We start from the raw sequence: 23871 nt of genomic DNA, 5'->3' as shown, positions 1-23871 counted from the left end.
TTGGGACTTTCAGTTACAATACAATTGCCCCTTTTTCACACCACAGACTTTGAGAGAGTTACTGGAGTCTGTAAAAAAAATTGGTATCACATTTTTCCTTAAAAAAATCCAAATAAGGAGTGTATGTTTGTACACTGGTCCACTGGAGGGAAAGTGAAATACTGAGATGTGCAGGGACTGCTGTCAGCTCTGCTGCTGTTTTGGGGTTACAATAAGTCCAGTGTCACAGGGATGCGCCTTATCCAGCCTCAAGCATTCCTACACCATGTCACTGGGTCCAGCATTGTGTGATCTTGGTTGAGCACAACCCCCTGAGCTATCAGACACTAAAGGATGGTTTATAAAAAAAGAACATCCAGGGCTGGAAACTTAGTTAGACCTCGTGAGATGGGGTCGTACACTAGCATTACTTTAAGGGACGCCTACCTCGGGGTGACAGGGTAGCGCGAGGAGCCTGTTAAAGCATGCATCCTACCAGCCTTGTGGGCTCCCGGGCTCCTGCAGTGACAGAGAGGACGGAAACCCACTGGAGCCTGCAAGTGACCCTGGGGGGGCTCTCTGGTGCCTGTGGTGCGAGGGCATGAACACATGTAGCCCATTCAATACACATTCCACTAAGAGCTCTGTCTGAGGGCTTGGGGTACCCCTGGAGAGAGAGCTCTACAGCCCCTACTTATTAGAGGTTGTTCAACATTAATCCCGGACACAGACAAAGGCGATGAACAATGCTCACTTTATGTTAAAGTAAAGGTTACAGTCACTCTAAATCACTTCTATGTTTAAAGTGCTCAGAGGCAAATCTGGCTGTGGTGTGCGCTACGTAAAAGGCCAATTCTACTACAGCCTTTATTAAAGGGTCGGTGCGGTGCCACTGAATGGCTGTGGTAAAGCAGTGTGAAGCCGCGATTAGTGTTAAACAGGGCACTATTTGGACTCCACAAATTTAAAATAATGGCTTGCGGGGGCGCACAGCTGAGGTAAATTAAGCACACCTCTGCTGACCGGAAAAGGAACATTGTAATTGCAGTGAAACTCTAAGGCTGTTTGGGGCCCTTCTGTTCGTGGCCTCTCTGTTGAGCAGGTAGAACTGGGTGGGGCTGAAAGGAGGGTACTCTGACTGCATACACAGAGGGCGAGGGAGGTTTTCTAGACTCCTCTACCCCAGAGGCTGTACCTGGACTTTTTTTTCATCTCTCGGAGTTTCCAAGCTTCACACAGATGCGCACACAAGGCCAGGCACGCACACACACAGACAGATGCACACACATAAACAGGTGTACACGTACACAGGCACACACACACATATGCGCGCACACATACACAAATGCGCAAACATCCAGGCACGCACACACACAGATGCGCATATACACGCACACACACACACATGCGCACACACGCCCAGAAACGCACACACACACAGATGTGCACACACCCAGGCACACGCACACACAGATTTTCACATACGCCCAGAAACACACACACAGGCACACACACAGATGCGCACATACACAGGCACACACACCCAGGCACGCACCCCCACACAGATGCGCATATACATAGGCACACACTCACAGATGCACACTCACAGATGCACACACACACGCAGATGTGCACATACGCCCAGGTACGCACACACATGCAGATGCGCACATACGCCCACTCATGCTCACACAGATGCACACACATACACAGGCACACACACATAGGCACGCACACATACACAGATACGCACACACGCCCAGGCACGCACACACACACATACATGTTTCCGTCTGCGAGGCTGGGAGAAAGAGTTAATTCCAAACTCCCCGAGTAGTCACATCTAAGATAAGAGCAGAATGTTCTACAACAAAACTGCCCAATCAGAGGCTCCGGCAGGAAGTAGTGTCAGAGCTCCAAGGGGCTGAAAACAGCATTTCACAGCAGCAGAAAATACTTAACCAGTACTACACCTTGAAAGAGAGGCCCATCAGGGTTTGTTGTATTCGGACTAGCGCAAAAGGGACACAAAAATAACATTCCTTTTCAGTTAATAATGACAGCAGCCCCTACTATTTTCGACCCCCCCCCCTAACCCCCTTCATGCTCTTGCACGTGACGCTACAGAGCAGCCCGAGTGAAAAGAGCATTGTACTTCAGCGGAAATATCTGAATTAGACGCGCATCTGGAGGCGCCAGCAGGGCTTTACATGGAATGAAACTGGGCAGATGCAAAAAGGGGCGTGGCTTAAAAATATACGCGCATAGTGTCCCCCCTGGTATTTTGCTGCTTCCGTCATTGCCCCCAGATATAGAATACAATACGTAACATTACACCTACAACAAGCCAGGACTATGGGCTTGGTCATTGGTTCTAAGTTGTGTAAGATAAATATGAAACAACCTTGGCTCCGTTGTATAGAGCATTGAAAATGCTTCGGTTTTGAAATGATGAGAAGAGAACCAGTCTCTCTGAGATTACATCATATACAGTGATGGTCGGCACTGCGGCAGAGTTAACATTTCTTTTTTTCACCCTCAGGGTGAGGGCAAAAACGGAGAGCCCGATAGGAACTCGTCTCAGCAGCTGCTCTTTAGATCTGCCGGTGCTGCGTACCAGTAGGACCCCGCCCACTTAAAACACTGCGTTCATGGTAAAAAAAACAAAAGCTGTAACATGTTTACCCAAGTCTTACCGTCCATATTTGTCAACAGACCTCATTCAGGCGGAAAACTCCCGATTTCTAGAGCAGAAAAGTGGCTAATGGTGGCTGTCTCCTGACTGAAATTGCCACTGCTGTAACAGAAGTCAGTAGGACGGATGCATTTTCCCGATTCTGTTAATTTATTCAAATCTCCCCCTTACCTCTTCTGAAATGTTGGCATGTGTGCCCATCGGTTCCCGATTTTCGGCCATGCTATTAAATGAAAGCTGCTCCCTGGACCCTCTGACGCAGACGGGTGAATGGACTGCGGGACTCCGCATCTCACCAGGGCGGAGGACTGGTGCAAGGACTGCCGGTCTCCGCATCTCACCAGGGCGGGGGACGGATGCAAGGACTGCCGGTCTCCGCATCTCACCAGGGCGGGGGACGGGTGCAAGGACTGCTGGTCTCCGCATCTCACCAGGGCGGGGGACAGGTGAAAGGACTGCCGGTCTCCGCATCTCACCAGGGCGGACGGGGTTTTAGCAGATGTCCCGTTGCCTTCCCCCTCCGGCATAGCAGTCCTATAGGCCTCCCACTAATGTTACCAGCCACAGCTCCCCCATAAACTCCCACAGCAGCAGCCCTGCGGCCTGGAGTGTCTCTGCTTACCCTGTGCCGGCACAGCTCCAGCAGCACGTAGACGAAGTGCTGGTCCTCGAAGGAGCCGCAGAAGCGCAGCACGTGCGGGTGGTCCAGGCTGGGGTGGATGGCGATCTCCGTGCTCAGCTTCTGCTCCGGGTCCCGCAGCCGGCTCTTGGGCACGATCTTGCAGGCCAGCAGCTCCTCCGTCTCCATGTCCGAGACCTCGAAGCACTTGCAGAAGCTGCCCCTGCACAGGAAGCGGCCGCGCTTGTAGCGCCGTCCGGTGCGGGGGTCCGCCAGGATCTCGGGGATCTCCTTGGGCACCTCCTCGGGCACGGCGGCGGGGGGCTCCTCAGGCACTGCGGCAGGGGCTGCTCCGCCTCGGCCTGCCTCACCTCGGCGGGGGGGGGCTGCTCCTCCTCGGGCACTGCGGCGGGGGGCTGCTCCTCCTCGGGCACCGCGGTGGAAGGGGCAGCTGCCCTCCCGGGGATGACGGGCATGGCAGGCAGGGTCGGATTGGGATCACACTTCGGCCTGGGCACCGGAGGTGCGCTGCAGCTGTGGGAGGGAGCCAACACGCAGCTCGCGGAGACACTTTTAAAGAGGAGCCCCGGGCGCACGACGACTCTCGGGTCCCCCCCCCCCCCCGAGCAGGAAGCATTTAAACAAAAGCGAGCCCCCAGGCGCCATTAGAGGCTCGGCCAGGGGGCACGCAGGCGGACAAAGTGCAAACCGAGCCCCCAGGCACCCTCAGAGGCAGAGGCTCGGCCAGAGAGCACGACGTGAGGGAAAAACAAAGGAGATAAATAACGCGAGCCCCCAGGCGCACTGTAAAGTGCTCGGCCAAGGGGCACGCAGGAAAACAGAAGCACACGACCCAAACCGACCTCCGGAGGGCTCGAAGCGAGCTTCAAAATGGCTGAAAAAAGCCCTGAGATTTTTTCGGATTTGGGGGCGTGGTTTTGCGCCCTGAGTGACAGACGACGTCACAGGGCTAAAGAATGCAAAAAATCACGCCCCCGAATCCGAAAAAGACGGAGCTTATTTGGAGGGACGGCTCTCTCCTCCAATGGCTGGCCTCCTTTTAGGAAGCCAGCCAATTGAGGTGAGACAGCCGAGGGAGGCGGGTTCCAGATCCCTACTAAGTATCATACGATCTCCTCCCGGAAATGCTGGCAAGCCAGCATTTCCGGTCCTCGACCGAAAAAGTTTGTCATTCACAATGCCAATAGCTCAAACTTTTCCAAAGGCGAAACCGTTGCATTGTAAATGCTTGTTTTTAAAAACAAGCCCTGGAGGATGGCTGTCCCTGGGGCTGCTGGGGGGCCATGAGCCCCCGTCAACATGCAAGAAACCTCGGAATCATCATTGACAACAAGCTCACAATGAAATCACAGATTAGCGCAGTCTTCTCCGCCTGCTTCCTCTGTGCATGCTAGGCAAGATCTTAAAGTCGCTACCCCTACACACGAGTCACACTGTGACACACTACGTAAAAATCGCTGCACATCTTCTACAAAGACTTCAGATCATACAGAACGCCGTAGCCAGACTCATCCTAGGTCTTTCCTGATTAACCCATGTCACACCCCACCTCAGGAAACGCAACTAGCTCCCTTTACAGAAGAGATGACAATTCAAGCTGCTGACCCACGCACACATTAATGACCGCCTGTACTTCCAACCATCACAAAGACTACGCCTCTGCCTCCCTTTCATTTACTTACCTGTCTACAATAGCAGAAGTGGAAGACGCTCCTCCTCCCACATCACAGCAAAAACCTGGAATTGCCTCCCTTCAGACAACACCACACTTCCGGCATTCCGAATGACCAACCCTGCCTGCAAGCGCCAAGATATTCAATCGGGTGATTTACCATGCTTTATACATCCTGATTGAATGAAGGGAACTGACATTGTCTATGCAGCGCCCGCCAGCCCCTCCCACCCCCTCTTCCTGCCACCAGCCCCGGCCTTAACTGTAAATAATGAGAAGAAGTCATTAAGTGCGAACGTACACCCACAGCACTCACTACGACCACCAGTGTCCTACTTCGTGCTGCATCCAGTTCCCTCCTCCCATACCCACCTTCAGACGGCAGAAACCTAACCCCAGAGAGACAGGCTGTTTGTTACCTCAAGGCCGTGACTAACACCCCGGCCTACAGCGAACACACTCGTAACCAAGGCCAGTTCGCATTAAACCGGGAGGTACTGAATTGTGAAGGACAACTCTGAGAGGATACACGTGCTACTCAATAGCCAATCAGCAATTCGGAATTCTGTGTAGCGCACTGAGATTGGCTGAAGTATACCCAATGTTCCAATCCAAGGTTGTTTTACAAATTAGCTGTTCCTCGCACGATTCACTGAATATGTCCATCTGTATGATTGGTTATTATGCAACCCGGATGTGTTAAATCGTTAAAGATCGACATCAACAGAGTAGGCTGAGTTCAACAACGAACCATGTGAGTATCTAACATGTGGTCACTTTCTAAATAAGTTATACGCATCTGCTGCAGATATATTGTAATACATCGCTCGATGCTCTGATGAGGCGTTGAAGCACTTTAACAGCGACATGGTTGCAAGTCAGTGTGACCATTATTGTGTGAAGAAATATGCGTGCACGTGTCGTGGTGTTTTTGATAGTTTTCGGACCAAGCATTTGTAAGGTGTATCCGAAAATACAGATCGATTTAGTTAGCCGAGGCCACTAGGCAAGTTCAATATATAGGAAACAAATTTAGCGTCTTCCTCTTTAACATCCTAATGTCGATGGATTGCCAGACCGATGCAGTGGTAGCCAGTTCTTTACGTTAAATGAAGTCCATAAACAGTTCTTTCACCAAACCATAACCTGAAAACAAACTTCAAGCAACGAGACAGTTAAGTTTATAGAGAACCATTTTTCTGTGCCATTAGAAATAGCCTGAAAGGACATTTTTGCTTAAAATTCTTGTATTTTTAAACAGCTGGCACATTTACTACTGACTGTCCATTTTCATTTTACACACAAGCGCCCAACGTAGATTGTTTGGGTTACTTTTATGTATCAGCGAACGGAGGATACATTTTCACTTTTCATTTGGAAAGATTATGCGGAAATATTATTTCCAGTAGATATCCTACTGGTTTTGTCTTATCCTGAAAGTCTTGGCAGCGATGGAAAAGTAAGAAAACAGTAATAATAGATGAAGTGCTGCAAAGTAGTCATTCAGGAACCAGTTGGATTTCAAAGCGTCTATTTATTATCATGACAACACACCAATTGCTTGTGTAGTGTGCAACAGCTAAACACCTAAGTGTCAACTGGAATTCTCAGCTGTCAACATTCCAGCTGATTACAACCAATTACGCGCAGGGAAACAGCACGCGCGAGAAAGGGCAAGGGAAAGAGAGAAAGGGTAAAGATACAACACATCTCCGTCCCTAAAGAGTATTTGAAAACACGCTGCAAATACACAGTGAACTACAACGCAGTACTATTCGCAAACAGTCATCGTATCATTCTGCAGGGTGTTGTATCTTAACCATGTCCTCCCCTGGTTTCCTCTCTGACGTGAGAGCTCCCCCTGTCTCCTCCCCCTTCCCATTGGTTCCCCCAACGTTCCACCTCTTCTCGCTATTCCTAGGAACTGCCAAACTGTCACTTGACAGATGATCTTCCTGACCACGCACTGACTCGGTGTGGGGCTGTTGTATGAATAAACTTGATTGCAGTTTAACTTCCTGCTTCCAGTATTCTACTTTCAACAGTGGCGACGAGGATTAGAAAGTGTGGCACATGAGTAGATTAGCAAAATGCCACCTTGAAAGCAAAGCTCCAAGTCAAATGCAACCTAATGTGCATAGCAAAGATTTGTGGGTTGATTATGATATGTCTAAGCTCAGAACATAGTTTCAAGCCCAGCATTGAGACTTCACATGTTCTCCCACCGGTCTCTGACTTTGCTGATTGTCATTCATCAGACCGGTCTGTTGATGTCAGCCCTCACACTCACACTCCGATACCAATGCGGGGTTGTCAAGGCGACTCACACTCTGACTCTGAAGTCATGTCTGACAGTCATAGCTTCAGTGGTAGGTCAGGCAGAACCAATAATGATCCCCACTCTGACACCGATTGTGTTCCTGATCCTCACAGTGTCATGGGAAGGTTTGGTCGTACCATTCGCAAGCCAAAGCGTTATGAAGACTTTGTATATGATTAATGTTCACTGTTCTTCCCGCATGACTATATGTTTCACTGCTAAGTGTTTAATCCTTTAAAAAACTCTCAAGAGAGGAAGATGTGTTGTATCTTAACCCTGTCCTCCTCGGTCCCCTGGTTACCTCTCTGACGTGAGAGCTCCCCCTGTCACCTCCCCCTTCCCATTGGTTCCCCCAACGTTCCACCTCTTCTCGCTATTCCTAGGAACAGCCAAACTGTCACTTGACAGATGATCTTCCTGACCACGCACTGACTCGGTGTGGGGCTGTTGTATGAATAAACTTGATTGCAGTTTAACTTCCTGCTTCCAGTATTCTACTTTCAACACAGGGTTTACTCAGAACCCGACCAAAGCTACTAGTTTTGGCATTTACTCCACCAGCATCACCGATGGGTGCACTCGCCGGTGCTGCCAACTGTCCCTCCTCTCATGGTAATGATTTTCCAGTCCCTTTGTTGTGGAGGTTGCAGTCCGCATCTTCCCACTCAGGTTCCTCTTATTCATTTCCCGAAGCATAGACATCGAACGTGTCCTGGGATACCACAGAGGCATCAGTGCTGATGTCCTTTAGTTCACCAATTGATTCGATGATCTCTCGGTTCTGTCCATCCTGGTTTTCATGTGTTCCTGGAGATTTGCCACCACAATAGTACTCTGGTTCTGATTCTTCTTGCTCCAGTTGTGACCATTTGTGGTCAGTTCCTTCTTGCACGGGTTTACGTTTTCTCCGTTCCTGTAGGTTATCTTCCTCACTGTGACTGACTGATATAGCAGAGGCATGCCACACTCTGCCATCACTGAGTAGGGCCGAATTACAAAAACTTCCACAACTTCCAACGGTGCTGTAAACCTGTTCTCACCTTTGATAATGTGTTCGCTTTTCTTTACTCTTACTTTGTCGCCAACATGGATGTTAAACTCTCTACAATTCTTACTCTTGTCATATTTTTCTTTGTATACGATTTGTGCTTTCTTGATCCTTTCCCTGATGGTATCCACTGACCACACCTTTTCTTTTGCCGACTTGATCCATACAATATTGTCCTTAGGGATAGGGGTCCTTCCTCTCATAATTTCGAATGGGCTCACCAATGTTTTTTCACCCGGAGTAATTCTGTACCCCCAAACCATTTTGTTGACCTCTTTCCTCCAACATTTTCCGTTGTTGTTTTCTAGTTGGATGGTTCCCTTTATCACTCTATTAAATCTTTCTACGGCTCCATTTCCAGCAGGATGGTATACTGAGGTGGTTTTATGGTTGATTCCGTTCCTTTCGACAAATCCTTTGAACGCATCTGAGGTGAATTTGCTTCCGTTATCACTCACAATAGTCTTTGGAATTCCTTCCCTGATGAATACTTCCTCCATAAATTTAAGCACATCGTTAGTGTCTACTTTTCCACACACTTTTACTTCCGGCCACTTTGAAAGGTGGTCTATCATCCATCACCAGTACATACTCTACTTCATCTTGCCATTTTATGGGCCCCATTACATCTATACCAATTATTTCCCATAGTTCGGGCATTACAATGGCTGGAGTGGGAGTCGTAGAGTTGTTTGTGTTTTATCCGAGTTCTCACATTCAATGCAGTTTCTTATGGCCCTCTCAATCTGTATGTCACATCCAGGTCCCCAATACCAACATTTTATTCTCTGTTTGGTTTTGTTCATTCCCAAATTTCCTGCGTGGCATATTTTTATTATCCTTTCCCTAAGATCCTTTGGCGGCACCACTTTACCTTGTCTTAAAATGAGGTTGTCTTCCACTGACAATTCATTTCTAAGTTCCCAATACACTCGTAACTCTGTCACCATGCGGTTTTTCTTTGGCCATCCATGTACAATGTGTTCCTTTACTTTTTGTAATTGTTCATCACCAGAATATTCCTTTATCCACTCTTTTTTAAAGTTGGAAATTCCTCGTTGATACTGGCAACGCATAGTTCTTCCTCCTGTGCCTCACTTCCTGTATTTTGCAACAGTAGCCTACTCAAGAAATCCGCTATCACATTTTTTACACCAGGTAGGTACTGAACTTCGTAATTATAATCCAATAGTCTAATGGATAGGCGTGCCAAACGTGGTGATGTGTTGTATAACCCTTTCACAGTTGATACTTTAGTTAAAGGCTTGTGATCACACAGTAGAATTATTTTTTTCCCCCAAAATGTATTGGCGGAAATGTTCCATTCCCCACACGCAAGGCACCGCCTCTCTTTCGATTGCAGAGTACCTTTCCTCTGTTGCAGTTAAAGAGCGCGATGCGAAAGCAATCGTAACTTCCTTTCCTGTGCTTTCTATTTGCGTGAGTACTGCTCCAATCCCTTTACCGCTAGCATCTGTAGTGATCACACAATCCAGATTTCCATCAAATCCCTGCAAAGCTGGTGCCTCACAAATTTCTTTCCATAGTTGTTTAAAACTTCTTTCACATTCTTCTGTCCATTCATATTTACTCTTGTTCTTCAGTAGTTTCCTAATTTTGTAAGTTTTAGCTGAAAAGTCTTTTACAAATTTCGAGTAGTACTCCACCAGCCCTAAAAATGCTCAGAGTTCATCCTTGTTAGTGGGCACTTGTGCATCCTTAATTGCCATTATGAGTTCTTTTTTCGGTTTTATTCCTTCACACGAGACTTCGTGACCTAGTTAGTTTACACAATTGTTACTAAATTTGCATTTTTTGTATTCCGCTGTGATTCCACATTTCTCTAATTTCTTCAACACTTGTATAAGTTTGTTGTCGTGTTAATTTTGATCTTTAATCTACCGCACTTTAGAAAATCGTCAGTTAGACGTTCTTTTTCTAACAGAAACCTGGTTGGGACCAGATTCCGACCCAAACATCGTCAAATCCCTCCCTCCCGGCTTCTTAATTCAACATGTGGACCGATCCAAAGGGAAGGGAGGGGGTATTGCTATAATTTATAAAGACCATCTTTCCTGCCGATTGCAAGGCAGCCCCCTCCTAGATTGTGAAAATGCTCTATTCTCTATTCAATCCTCCCCATGTAGATCTTTGCCTGGAATTCTTATCTACCGCCCTCCAGGACCCATGGGCCAGTTCAGTGAATCTCTTATGGAACATATTTGCACATTTGCTGCCACCCACTCCACTTTTATGATCCTAGGAGATCTGAACATTCATTTTGATAAAAAGGAAGTCAAACCAGCCGTTGACCTAATAGCAGACCTTGAAACCCTTCAGCTTAGGCTACAAAGTAGACAACCGACCCACTCACTGGGCCACCTGTTGGATCCTATTTTTTCGAACATTAATGATCTTACTATCTTAGACCATACTCCGGTACAATGGTCTGACCATTTCTTAATTTCACTGAATTGGCAGCTATATAAAATCTCACGCCCTAAATCTCTACCTAATAAGCCCACTCGCTCTTGGGCTACCCTAGACCCAGAAAAATGGAAGTTAAATCTAGAGCGCTCCCCCCCTAATCTTGTCTCCAACCCTATTCACGCCGACGCAGAGTTTTCGAAATGGATAGGAGAGACATTGGACAAAACCCTACCTAAAAAAATTTCCTGTAAGCCCCGAGGTAAAACTACCTCCCCATGATTTACCCAGGAAATGCGACTTCTAAAAAAAGTCTGTAAGAAATCGGAAAGAGACTGGAGAAAAAATTTCGACCCTATTAAAAAAAATTGAATATAAACAGACCATTCTCAACTACAAAAAGGCACTTAAAATCGCCCAAGTCAAATATTTCGAGGAAAAAATCAAATCATCTACCAACTAATCAAGAGAAACGTTTCAAATTGCTAAAAAACTTCTCAAAGCACCGGATCCTCCCCCTTTAGTAGAGCCATCAGCTAACCGATGCAATGAACTTGCAGAATTTTTTGAATCAAAGATTAAAAACATTCTCAACTCTCTTCCGTCACAAACATCTGACGCTCTCTCCATTTCTAATCCGCCTAGTTCCACACCCCATGCTACAGCATATCAATTGTCCCACTTCACCCCCTTGACAATAGATACTCTCTCCCCAATACTATATTCAATCAAAAGTGGATCCCGAACTGATCCCGCTCCCTTTAACATCCTAAAGTTAGTTGCGCCTACCATTCTTCCCTATCTGGCGAATTTGATTAACATCTCGCTTACCTATGGCGTTGTTCCACCTAGTTGGAAAAAAGCAACTGTCAAAGCCCTTATTAAGAAATCGCACTTGGACCCACTAGAATTAGGCAATTTTCGGCCGATCTCCTTGCTCCCAGGCATCAGCAAGATAGCTGAGAAATATGTCAATCACCAACTTTCTGAATACCTTGAAACCAATGGTCTCCTGGAGCCGTCTCAGACGGGATTTAGGCCCGGCCAGAGCACAGAAACTGCGATGTTGGCGGTTGTCGAAGAGGCAAGAAAAATCATCGACTCAGGGGGATCAGTGGCAGTGATCCTCCTGGACCTGAGCGCAGCCTTCAACACCGTCAACCATTCGACACTGGTCCATAGGCTTAGAGATCTTGGAATCGTAGGGACGGCCCTGTCCTGGTTGGAATCCTTCCTTAACGATAGGTCCTTCCAGGTAGCAGATGGTAATTTCACTTCCAGGTCCACTGCCATCAGCTGTGGGGTCCCTCAGGGTTCGTCCCTGAGTCCGACCTTTTTTAATGTTTACATGTCCCCCCTGGAGAAGATCGTCACCCCTTTCGGGATCAAGCTTTTAACGTACGCTGAAGATACCCAATTGGTAGTCTCCTTAAGTCAGCAAGACCAATCCCTCACCAACCTCCACAACTGTCTTAGCGGCATAACTAAATGGATGAACATCTCAAACTTAATAATGACAAGACAGAGATAATGGTTCTAGGCAATCAGTCACTTTACCAACCCAAATCCCTGTGGCCGCCCTGTATGGGCACGCCACCCAATCCGAAACAAGAAATCAAGAGTCTAGGAATCTGGCTGGATGAAGGCCTCAATTTCTTCACCCAAGCAAGAAAAACGGCTGGTGTGTGCCATGGCCTTCTACGGACCGCTAGAAAAATTCTGCCATTACTTCCAATACAATCTCAAAAACTTTTGATTCACGGCCTTGTGCTGTCCCGCCTAGACTACGGCAATGCCCTCTATCTGGGGGCCCCTAAAAAAGTACTATCAAAACTCCAGATAGTACAAAATACTGCCGCCCGTCTTCTCACAGGAACCCATCGTCGCTGTTCAGCCAAACCAGCCCTGAACGCCTTGCATTGGCTGCCTATCCAGGAGAGAATACAATTTAAGGCACTTTGCACGACACATAAAATTCTGCATGGTAAGGCTCCACCCATCTTAAAAAACCTTATCACTCCCTATACTACCAAGAGAACGTTACGTTCTTCACACTGTAACTTAGCATCCTTTCCCAGAATCAAGAAAGCCCGCTCTGGAGGTCGACTCTTTGCATATAATGCTTCCAAGACATCAGAGCCCAGCCCACACTAATCAGGTTGTATTAGTTTTTTACATTTGTTTTTTCTCTACACCTTAGTTTTGGACATCCTAGTGTGTGTTCCTCAAGGTACATGGTAGAGTTCTTTGGTCCTGACGAATGCTGAGCCGATCCTTGGCTCTTAAGCAGAAACATGTTGACCATTTTTGTTTTCTTGTCACTCCAGTAAGGACTTGTTGGTTCAAACTAACCCAACCAATCACTAGTCCCTTAATTTACACTGTTTTTACTAGAGTTAGAGCTACCCTCTTAATAAAATCATTGTGTGATGAGTAGCCCACGCTCTTTTTAAAGCACTTCCTTATCACAAATTTTCCCAACTTTTTTGGACCCAATGAAGACAATTGGCTACCGACCTCTACAGTCGGTGCCTGAGGGTTCTTTTTCTTCACTGAGCACATGCACCTTATTTCTTTATCTAATTTCTGTTTTTCTAGACGGTGGCATTTTCCTTCCTGTCTATTGACACTAACTGGGTTTGTGTCTTGTCCTTTGTTATTTAATTCACTTTGACACTCTTCTGTTGATTATTGTCCTGTTGCATAACCAGCACGGATTCAGAACTGTTAGGGTTAAGAGTGATGCCAAGTTTTCCCTGGTCCTTTCACCCTAATACGGATCGACCAGTGGCTGCTACATACATTTTGCTTTTCATTTCTCTTTCCTTGAATACAAAATTAAGTTTCCTGTAACCTACAAGCTCGATAGGCTCTCCTGTGAAGGTTTTCAATGTTATTTCAGGTTTCTTCATCTTGTTACCAAGAACTCCTTTAAATGTATTACTCCTTACCTCATGGTTTACGATTGTGCAAGGAGAACCAGAATCAGCCATTATTTCCATCTCAACACCTCCTCTTGTCATTTTGCACAACGGTTTTTTCTTAATATTGTCACCATCCTCTTCTTTATCTTCTGTTGCGTCTGTTAAATTTAATACGCATAGATTGTATTCAGATTCATCTGATGAGTCAGTTTCCACTTCCTCCTCCTCTTGAACATACTTGACTTTTGCTCTTTCTCTTCTTATGCAAGCTTTTTGGAAATGGCCAATGAGCCCGCACTTGCCACATTTGTTGTTAATTGCTGGACAATTCCAATCATTTCCTAGGTGTTTTCTGCTTCAGTTTTTTTATTTTTTATTTTAACACCTTGGCTGCTTGAGATATTCCTCTCCTGTGCTGGGCCCTAATAGAAATGGGTGTGGTCATGACGAGCTCCGCTCGTCATGAGCACACGGGCACTGTGCCTCATGACGAGCTCAGCTCGTCATTAGCACCGAAGGGGTTAAGCGAACATCCTCAAATCATTCCACAAGCAATTGACTCGAACATGACTTCATTATAGTTCGTTTTTCACTCTGCTTGACGCTCCGTTTACAACTTTCCACTATTGATACACCACAAGCTTCCTCTTATTTAATAATTAAAGAATAAACTTTCCAGTAAGGAAGGAAAATAAGGATAGTTTCATGTGGGTTTTCCGGTGTGTTGTCCCCGACCTCGTCGCCAATTTGTAAAGTAGTCATTCAGGAACCAGTTGGATTTCAAAGCGTCTATTTATTATCATGCCAACACACCAATGCTTGTGTAGTGTGCAACAGCTAAACACCAACTGACACCTAAGTGTCAACTGTCATCTGGAATTCTCAGCTGACAACATTCCAGCTGATTACAACCAATACGCACAGGGAAACAGCACGTGCGAGAAAGGGTAAGGGAAAGAGAGAAAGGGTTAAGATACAACAAGTGCTAAAAAAAAAAAGCTCCACGAGGGACAATTAGCAATGACAATAAGTACCCAGCATTCGGGTTCAGTCAGAGAAAGAGAGCAGAGTGTTAGAGGCTAGGAATGTTTATGCATGTGTGCTGACAGTCACTTCACTTAAGCAGGATGTTAGAGCCGGTTCTAGGATTTTTGGGGCCAGAGAGAAGGGAAATGTGCAAGGCTCCTCTAATTTACACAAGTGACACCTTCATGGCGGCTCCAGAAGCTGCTTTGTGCAGACTCATCCTGGGCCACAGCTCACCTCTCTACCACCTACAAGCACCCCTTTCACATTGCATATCTGGCTGGAGGTGAGAGATTAGCTTGGGGTCTGAGAGCTAAAACAGTGCAGACTGTTAAGGGCTGAAAATGGGTGTCCCTCAATGGGCATCCATGCGTCTCCTTGCAACTGACACAAGATGAAGTGTTCCCCTCCCCTAGGCCTCCCCACACCATCCCTGTTAGACCCAGAGAGGGGGGGCTCTTTTAAGCCCAATTGCAAACAGACACCAGGGGCACAAGAGATTTGGTGGTGTGTTGCACTGTCCGGGCTCCATTGTGGAGGGCTGAGAGCAAGCCCCCGGGAAGCTGCCCTTACTGCCCATGCCTAGCACCAGCCCTGGCTAGAGCAAAGAGATTACCACTGTATGCTTGCCAGGAATAAGAAATGCAACAAAAATCCACTTAACTGAACTTTGCATCGGTTGTAGTGAACATCCCAGTAATTGCGGAGAACGAAGGGTTTATTCTCCGTTTTAAGACCTCTCATTTAGTCTCATCAGCTGAAAAATGTGTCGCTATTCGGCGCGTCTTATCTCTTCCTCTTACTGAACAGGATTGCTATGTGGGAAATTAGAAAATATTTAATTTTATTTAGTTGAGGCTTGAAAAATATCCAGAAGCTGCTTACACTGGGCAGCAGACGCCCATGCAGCAGCTTTATCATCTGAGCCCCCACTCCTTCTTGGCTGCTGTGTATTCAGTGGTGTGCCCTTTCAGGTAGAGACGCTTGTGAATGGGACTAGGGCTGTGACCGGACCTGGCCAGAAATAAGCATGTGTCATATCACGTGCGCTGCAATGAAGCACTGGCGTACCACATGTATGCATACTGCAATCATGTGCAGGTTAGATACTAGGTTTTGCCCAGGAACAGTCCTCGTAAAAGTTACAGCTGAGTGCACAGCCGTATATAATGTTAATGTGTAATTGCTGTCCTATCTGCCATTGTCTCCCTGATCTCCGGAGGCTGGTGCTGCCACCTCCAAACACTTCCTCCTGCATTTCCCTCTCTGCTTCAGGCTAATGCTACAATATACAGCCCCCACCCTGTCGCACAAGCTGCATTGTAGTAGTTGTTAGGGAACGCTCATCTTGGTTCCTTTTAACTTGTGACTAGAGCGGCCGGGCCAACGCCTACCAAACTTGTTTTTGCTGTGCAATAGCAGAAACAACGTATCCAACTATCTAAGACTGCGCCGGCCACGGGTCACCATAGCAACCAGTGAGTTCCCCGGGCCCAGCCAGCAGACAATTAATATGTGAGTTGTCTCGGTAGTCAGAGTTGTGCACAGCAAGCACTACAATTCTTTTTTTAAAATTTTTAATAACAACTGAGTGCCTCACTGACCCGCACCCTGTAGAAAGGAGCCGAGTAATGCATTTTAGTGCAGTGATGCGTATATCAGCACTAAAATGCTTCACTTTAACCCCTGATGCGTGGTACTTGGCATAACAGGAATTTGTGCTACAAATTGAGAGACTGATTGCATTTTACTGCCTCTGTTTATATTTTAAAACTACAGTTTCTCGTTAAGCACTTACTAGGTGTATTTTGTTTTAGAACTTTTATGAAATTGCATCCTTTTTTAAATGTAAGTTATTGTCTTTTTAAGCCCTTGTGATTTTTAGGTCTCGCTGAAGAAATGCGTAAGCATTGCGACGAGATTCTAGTAAGCAGTACAAAAAGTCTGCCAAAACTGCGGATTAGACACAGTTCATGTGATCTATGCGCGTGCACGCCATCGCCAGCCACGTCACACCACCATTTGTCTGTACCTCGCATCAGGCTTCAAAGGCTGCCGCCCCCCCCCTAATCAGAGATCAAAGGCTGCCACTCCCCCGCCTCCCGCATCAGACTCCCCCGTGCCCCCCGCCACAGCAATTCCGAGAGCTTGTTTCTGGACGAAAGTGAAAGCCTACCGTGCTTGTTTACAGTAGCTTTTCTCCTCAAATGCTGTTGCTGTGTTGCCATCTCTCTAGGGACACACAGCTTGAAAACGCTGGACTTGCTAGCTTCAATGCTACATCCGCTATGCGTTGCCTCTAGACACTTTGATCCCTCGCAGACTGTGCTGACTCTGCCCCTCCTGATTCTGAAACTGACCAAAGCAGTCACCACCAGTCTCTTCTCTCTGTCTAATGATGTCTGCCCTGCCACCATTTACTTCGGACCCTCGCCCTCACACCTCCTCACCCTCACACACACTTACACCCTCTCACCCTCACTTTCCCTCACACACCCTCACACCCCTCACCCTCACACCCCCTCACCCTCACACACCCTCACACCCTCACACACCCTCTCACCCACCCTCACTCACCCTCACCCCCTCATCCTCACAACCCTCTCACCCTCACGCCCCCTCACACCCCCTCACCCTTACATCCCCTCACCCTTACATCCCCTCACCCTCACACCCCCTCACCCTCACACCCCCTCACCCTCACACCCCCTCACCCTCACACCCCCTCACCCTCACACCCCTTCACCCTCACCGCCCTTCACCCTACTTCCCCTCACCCTCGCACCCACTCACCCTCACTCTCACTCACCCTCACCCACCCCCTCACCCTCTCACCCATCCTCACTCCCTCTCAACCTCACCCACCCTCACTCACCCTCACACCCTCACCCCTTCACCCTCACACCCCTTCACCCTCACACCCCTTCACCCTCACACCCCTTCACCCTCACACACCTCACCCTCACACACCCTTACTCACCCACCCACCCTCACACTCTCACCCTCCCTCACACCCTCACCCTCTACCCCTCACTCACCCTCACACACCCTCAATCACCCACACCCCCTCAGACCCCCACACCCTCACAACCCTCACTCACCCTCCCACCCTCACTCACCCTCCCACACTCACCCTCACACACCCTCACTCACCCTAACCCCCTCACACCCTCCCACCCTCACCCTCTCACCCTCACAAACCCTCACTCACCCTCACACCCCCCACCCTCACTCACCCTCTCACCCACCCTCACTCACCCTCTCACCCCACCCTCACCCACCCTCACTCACCCTCTCACCCACCCACCCCCACCCACCCTCACACACCCTCACACACCCTCTCAACCTTACTCACCCCCTCTCACCCACATCACACTCACAACACCTCACCCTCACACACCCTCTCACCCTCACACCACCCTCACCCACCCTCACACTCTCTCACCCTCACACCACCCTCACCCACCCACCCTCATACTCTCACTCACCCTCACTCCCTCACCACCCTCTCACCCTCACCCACCCTCACAGCCCTCACTCACCCTCACACACCCTCACAAACCTCACTCACCCTAACCCCTCACACCCTCCCACCCTCACTCTCACACCCTCACCCACCCTCACCCACCTTCACTCACCCTCACAATCCCCACACTCCCTCATGCTCACACCCCCTCAACCTCACACCCCCTCAACCTCACACCCCCTCATGCTCACACCCCCTCACCCTCACACCCCCTCACCCTTACATCCCCTCACCCTCACACATCCCTCACCCTCACACCCCCAACCCTCACTGACCCTCACTCACCTTCACCCACCCTCACTCACCCTCACTCATGCTCACACACCCTCTCTCACCCTCACCCTCACTCCCCTCACACCCTCACACACCCTCACCCCCACACCCTCACACCCCCCCTCACCCTCACACCCCCTCACCCTCACACCCCCTCACACTCACACCCCCTCACCTTCACACCCCCTCACCCACCCTTACACCCTCACACCCTCACCCTCACACACCCTCACTCACCCTCACCCCTCACACCCTCTCACCCACCCTCACCCCCTCACCTACCCTCACACCCTCACCCACCCTCACTCACCCCCTGACCCTCACAACCCACCCACCCTCACAACCCTCTCACCCTCACAACCCTCTCACCCCTCACACCCTCACTCACCCTCACACACCCTCACTCACCCTCACCCCTCACCCTCACAACCCTCTCACCCCCTCTCACCCTCACAACCCTCTCACCCTCACAACCCTCTCTCCCTCACCCCCTTACCCCCGCACCCCCTTACCCCCTCACACCCTCATCCCCTTACCCCCTCACACCCTCTCACCCTCACACCCTCACCCCCTCGCATCTCCTCACCCCCTCGCATCTCCTCACCCCCTCGCATCCCCTCACCCCTTCGCACCCCCTCACCCTCCCTAACCCTCACACCCCCTCACCCCCCTCACCCACCCTCACTCAACGCACACTCACACTCCTACCCTCACAACCATTTCACCCTCACTCACCTTCACCCTCTCACACCCCCACACAGCCTCACCCTCACACCCCTCAAACCTCACGCCCCCTCACCCTCACACCCCCTCACCCTCACACCCCCTCACCATCGCACCCCCTCCCCCTCACACCCCCCCTCACACCCCCCTCGCACCCCTACCCTCGCACCCCCTCACCCTCGCACCCCCTCACCCTCGCACCCCCTCACCCTTGCACCCCCTCACCCTTGCACCCCCTCACCCTCGCACCCCTTCACTCTAGCACCCCTTCACCCTCGCACCCCCTCACCCTCGCACCCCCTCACCCTCGCACCCCCTCACCCTCGCACCCCCTCACCCCCCTCACCCACCCTCACCCACCCTCACACCCTCACCCACCTTCACACCCTCACCCACCTTCACACACCGTCACACCCTCACTCACCCACCCTCATACCCTCACAACCATCTCACCCTCACTCACCTTCACACCCTCACACCCCTCAACCCTCACACCCCCACACAGCCTCAACCCTCACACCCCTCAACCCTCACAACCCTCACACCCTCACCCACCCTCACTCACCCTCACAACCATCTCACCCTCACCCCTTCACACCTGACACAGCCTCACCCTCACACCCCTCAACCCTCACACCCCTCAACCCTCACACCCCTTCAACCCTCACACCCCCCTCACCCTCGCACTCCCTCGCACCCCCTCACCCTCGCACCCCTCACCCTCGCACCGCCTCACCCTCATACCCCCTCATACCCCCTCACACCCTCATACCCCCTCGCCCTCATACCCCCTCACACCCTCATACCCCCTCACACCCACCCTCACCCCCCTCACCCCCTCACTCACCCTCACACACCCTCACACCCTCCTACCCTCACTCACCCTCATACCCTCACAACCATCTCACCCTCACTCACCTTCACCCCCTCACACCCCACACAGCCTCACCCTCACACCCCTCACCCTCACACCCACCCTCACACACCCTCACTCACCCTCACCCACCCTCACACACTCACTCACCCTCCTACCCTCACTCACCCTAATACCCTCACAACCATCTCACCCTCACTCACCTTCACACCCCACACAGCCTCACCCCCTCACCCTCACACCCCTCACCCTCACACCCCTCACCCTCACACACCCTCACCACCCTCACCACCCTCACACACCCTCACCACCCTCACACCCCCTCACCACCCTCACACCCCCTCACACCCTCACACACCCTCACCCCCCTCACACACCCTCACCCTCCCTCACCCCCTCACCCTCACACCCCTCACCCTCACACCCCTCACCCTCACACCCCTCACCCTCACACACCCTAAACCCTCACACACCCTCACCCCCCCTCACCCCCCTCACCCTCACAACCCCTCACCCACAGCATAACAAAACACAAAAAACATAGCATAGCATAACAAAACATAGCATAACAAAACAAAGCCTAGCATAACATAACATACCAAAGCCTAGCAAAACAAAACATAGCACAGTAAAACAAAACATAGCATAACACAACAAAACATAGCAGAACATAACATAACATAACATAACATAACATAAAACAAAGCATAGCACAACAAAACATAGCATAAGAAAACAAAACATACCATAGCATAACAAAACAAAACATAGCATACATAACAAAACATAGCATTGCAAAGCATATCAAAACATAGCAAGGTATAACAAAACACAACACAACATAGCATAGCATAACATAACAAAAGAATGCTTAGCATAACAAAAAATAGCATAACAAAACAAATCGTATCATAATAAAACACAACAAAACATAGCATAGCACAACAAAGCATAGTAAAACACAACAAAACTCCCCCTCACCAGCATAGCATAACAAAACATAGCATAGCACAACAAAACACAGCATAGCATAGGATAACAAAAAAGCATAGGATAGCAAAGCATAGCATAGCATAACAAAACAAAGCATAGGATAGCAAAATAAAACATAGCATGGCATAACAAAACATAGCATAACAAAACATAGCATAACAAAACACAACACAACACAACAAAACATAGCATAACAAAACACAACATAGCATAGCATAACAAAACACAACATAGCATAGCATAACAAAACAAGCTTAGCATAGCATAACAAAACATAGCATAACAAAGCATAGCATAACAAAGCATAGCATAACAAAACATAGCAAAACAAAGCATAGCATAATAAAACACAACAAAACATAGCAGAGCATAACAAAACACAACAAAACAGCATAGCATAACAAAACCTAGTATAGCATAACAAAAAAGCATAGGATAGCAAACCAAAACATAGCATAACAAAACAGCAAAACACAACAAAACATAGCATAGCTTAACAAACACAACAAAACATAGCATAGCAAAACAAAAGATATAATAGCATAGCACAACATAGCATATCAAACACAACAAAACATAGCATAGCATAACAAAGCATAGCATAGCAAAACATAGCATAGCATAGCATAACAAAACACAGCATACCATAGCGTAACAAAACATAGGATAGCAAAACAAAACATAGCATAGCATACAGCATCACTCCGCACCACCACAGCTTCACTTAGGGGCACCACAACATCACTATGCGCTACCACAGCATCACTGAACGCCACAGCATCACTGAACGCCAAAGCATCACTGAACGCGACAACATCACCCGTTCGCCATCACATCACTCAGCGCCACCACAGCATCAATCTGTGCAAACATTCAACACCTCGTTCAAATATGTTCTCTCAATGTTTCAAGCTTTATTACAAATGTAACAAAAAGATGTTAATATTTCTCCTCTGTTCTTGGATTATCGTCACAATAAAATACACTGAACATAATCTTCACAAAAGTTATTTACAACACTTTAAGCTATTGCCATTATACATTGCAATAACTTTTATTTAAGTATTAATTATTGAAAAAAATTAAAAGCCATTGTTATTGGTAATATCAATACATGTAAGTCACGTCAATACAACACATACTGCATTACAAATGCTATAGGTGTCACATTGGCGAAAGTTATACCTATTGGCATTGTAAATGACAAAGCTATTAATTTCGATATTTTCAAAAACAAAACATAAATAAAAAAATTGTCATTTACAATACCAATAGCTCAAACTTTCTTAATACGAGACCTATTGCATTGCAAATGCTTGTTATGTTTGACTACAGACAGTTTTATTTGTTGGGATGCCTCATTTGATCAATTCTTTTGAGAAATACGGTAAGAATTTGTGTTTTTCAAAACAAGTGCCAGTGTACTTTTTTGGCAGGTCGACATTTTAACACCCTTTTTGTTTAGTAAGTGCTTCCTGTTTATTTGCCTAGCCTCTCCTTATGCCCCTTCACTCTCATTTGATTCACTTTGCTGTGTGATAACCTGTTCGATTTATAACCTTTTTTTGTTAAAAATAAATAAGCTAAAGGCAAGGAAGCATGCAGGCTTTCTTAAAACATGCAATAAAAATACCTGTGCACACTGCTTTTAAATCTTGTTGAGCCAGCTTCATGGTGCGATGCAGTCTGAAGACCGAAGTCTTCCATGTAAAGTGGGAGGTGGGAGTGCGCAGCTTTTTCCTTATGGCATGCTCGATGTTCTAAAACCACCCTCTTGCACATACCGAGGTGTCATCTGCTGAAAGCAATTCAGCCAGTGTGGCCTTTTCTTGGCATAACTGGGGGAGCAGAGGTTGTTATCCAATATCTCTTGGAGTTTACCACTGGGTAGCCTGGGGCCACCATACTGTTTAATTCAAACTGAATAAACAAGTACTCTTTGCAAACCCTTCACTCTCAGTATTGCGCAGTTAAGCAGTCAAGCTTTAGGAAGTGGTTAAGAGTTAGAAATAAAGTACAGTTATTTTTTTTTATACATTTAGAAAAACAGGCTTTATTACTGATAAGTAATTTATAGTAATCCTAACAATAGGCAGCACAAAGAAAACAAATCTCTTTGTAGAGAACCAAACAAACCTACTCCAGCTCCCCTGTATTCGGAAACAGGTTAACATTGAGCCCCGTTTTATTGTATGAGGGAGGCTTCAGGTTCTTGTGAAGAAGTTCAGAAGTGCCTCTGTCTTCAGTCTAGAAGTAAGGAGATGAGATACTGGTGCTTTGCTACTCAAGGGTGCGCAACAGTAAAGTTATACTCCCGAATAAATCCTGTTGCCTTTCCTCCTGTGTTGCAGTGTGGTAGCCTTTTTTCCTTTGAATCCGTTTGATACCTCATTTTATATGTAGTCCAGTGCCTCATGGTGGCAGATAAGTCTTCCTTTTTTTCAAAATATCAAGCACCAAAGCAACTTTAGACTTTCCCAGACGTAGGCCAAGTCATGAGGAAGAAAAACAACCATTAGAAGTCCACTCAAGGATCTGACGTCTTTTCTTCAGATACACAGGTGATCCTTGATGACGAGTATAATGATGAGCTGAATACTGGTGAGAGGGTCAGTATATATGCTCTTCAGGTGGTCAAGGCTGTGTGCTACATCTAACCAGTGAGTTTTTTTTAAAGGCTCAATCATGGAGGCCCCCTTCCCTGCTGTTGCTAGGCATAGACAGGTGCTCCCTTACCTGCTGCCTCGCCAG

General features: G+C 47.9%; 1 protein-coding gene across 2 annotated transcripts in view; it reads left to right on the top strand.

The window, feature by feature from the left end:
• Positions 1-5671: 5671 nt before the first annotated feature.
• NLE1 (notchless homolog 1) overlaps positions 5672-23871 on the top strand; it is a 241994-nt gene continuing 223794 nt past the window's right edge. Inside the window, exon 1 of one of the 2 annotated variants that reach the window (XM_086955007.1) lies at positions 5672-5740. The gene's annotated coding sequence lies outside the window, so the exon portion shown is untranslated. Of the gene's footprint in view, positions 5775-23871 lie in introns of both variants that reach the window. The other variant, XM_086955008.1, reaches the window with a different exon arrangement.

Source organism: Lissotriton vulgaris, chromosome 2_1 (assembly GCF_964263255.1).
Source record: "Lissotriton vulgaris chromosome 2_1, aLisVul1.2, whole genome shotgun sequence".
Classification (NCBI taxonomy): domain Eukaryota; kingdom Metazoa; phylum Chordata; class Amphibia; order Caudata; family Salamandridae; genus Lissotriton; species Lissotriton vulgaris.
This window is presented reverse-complemented; position numbering and strand designations above follow the sequence as displayed.